Genomic DNA, 2,073 nt, shown 5'->3' with positions numbered 1-2,073 from the left:
GAGGCAGAGAGCCGAAGGGTACCACTGCATTGGCGCAATCACCAAAAATGGAAGTCACGCTGTATTTCTCCTCCCGGACGGGTTACCAGTTCCACCACCTATGCTCGTTCGTCCTGCACCCGAGTAGCTCCTCAGACATCCTCATGCCTTGAGCAAAGCGACTGTCACTCAGAGAACAGGGCCATACAAGTTATTCAAGGGTCATACAAGTTATTCGAGGGTTTTCTAGACTTTACCTTGATTAAAGCACAAAATACACCTGCAGGCTTCAAGTGTCAACAGGGGCACAATGACAAGATTGTTGTCAGCACCCGTCTACCACAATCAAAATGCTACAGCAGTGGTGGGGCGTGTGTGTGTGTGTCCCAACCAGGGCTATTTTTGGGCAGGTCCACTGTTGACCCCCCCAAGCACCAAGGCCTCGAAGAGTCTACTCCCACGAAAGGTGCTCATAGCATTTGGACGGCCAACAGCTGCTCTCGGGGGGTCTTCTTGATTCCGGCTGTGCACTTAATAGTTGCTTTAAAGGTAGTGGAAGGGCTAGTTACAGGTAAGGTTTTGATGGATTCATTTAAAACATCTTTTTGCCAACAATGCTCCCTCAAAGCTCTGGAGTTTCGTGAGCAAAAATTCCGCTTTGTGAGCTACTGGCATTAAAACTGTGCACGAGTGATTTGGCTACTGCATAAATTAGCTTGCTCTGGAGCCCTCCTTCCTGAGATAAGACAAAAATGTGTGAGCCGGAGGCTAAAAAACTGAGCTAGCTCACACTGACTCAGCTTAGGGGGAACAATGGCCCACACCCACAAGACAGGTCCCGGCCGGCCGCTGCAAAAGCAAGAACACAATCTTATTCCCCCCCCCCAAAAAAGGAGAGGAAATTAACCATATCAAGTTCTCTGGTATTTAATCTCCTCCCCAGCCACAGTAAAATCTCTCCTTCCGTCCACCGCATCTCTTCTGCTCTCCGAGGTGTCAGCAGGTTTGCTCTCCACACATCTCTTTCCAGCCACGAGGGTTAGAAACAAATGAAAACAGAGAAGCCCAATGACGCCCCTTGTATTCCGCTTAAGCTCTAATTGCCACAGCCACAAAACCCAGACCCTCCGGCCTTTCAAGCTCCCAAATAGCAAAATGAGGCAGAGAGCCGAAGGGTACCACTGCATTGGCACAATCACCAAAAATGGAAGTCACGCTGTATTTCTCCTCCCGGACGGGTAATCAGTTCCACCACCTATGCTCGTTCGTCCTGCACCCGAGTAGCTCCTCAGACATCCTCATGCCTTGAGCAAAGCGACTGTCACTCAGAGAACAGGGCCATACAAGTTATTCAAGGGTCATACAAGTTATTCGAGGGTTTTCTAGACTTTACCTTGATTAAAGCACAAAATACACCTGCAGGCTTCAAGTGTCAACAGGGGCACAATGACAAGATTGTTGTCAGCACCCGTCTACCACAATCAAAATGCTACAGTAGTGGTGGGGCGTGTGTGTGTGTGTCCCAACCAGGGCTATTTTTGGGCAGGAACGCACAGAAACGGAGCTCCGGCTGGCTCCCAAGTTGGCCACGCCCAGCAGGAACGCATTAGCATAACAGGCCACACCCAACAGCAGAAAGTCATTAGGATTGGCTCCATTAGGGGTGTGTGGCCTAACATGCAAAGGAGTTCCTGCTACAAAAAAAAGGCCCTGGGTTTTGACCACAAACAAGGTAAACAGAATAAGAAGCAAAAGGTGGGTGTGGCTGGATAACCCCACTTCTGGCAACATGGGGTTACGGCCTAATAGGCTAATGAGCTGTGCTGTCAGGGGTGTGGCCCGATATGCTAATGAGTTCCTGCTGTTGGGTGTGGCCTATTATGCTAATGAGTTCCTGCTGGGCTTTTTCTACAAAAAGAGCCCTGGCTCCCAACCAATGCTCCCTCTAAGCTGTGGAGTCTTGTGAGAAAAAATTTTACTCTGCGAGTTGCTGGCATTAAAGTGGCGAGCGAGCAATTTGGCTATTGCATAAATTAGTTTACTCGGGAGCCCCATCCTTCCTGAGCTAAGACCAAAATGTGTGAGCCAGAGGCT

The sequence above is a fragment of the Gekko japonicus genome, unplaced genomic scaffold (assembly GCF_001447785.1).
Source record: "Gekko japonicus isolate JY-2015 unplaced genomic scaffold, Gekko_japonicus_V1.1 scaffold5980, whole genome shotgun sequence".
In the NCBI taxonomy this organism is placed as follows: domain Eukaryota; kingdom Metazoa; phylum Chordata; class Lepidosauria; order Squamata; family Gekkonidae; genus Gekko; species Gekko japonicus.
This window is presented reverse-complemented; position numbering follows the sequence as displayed.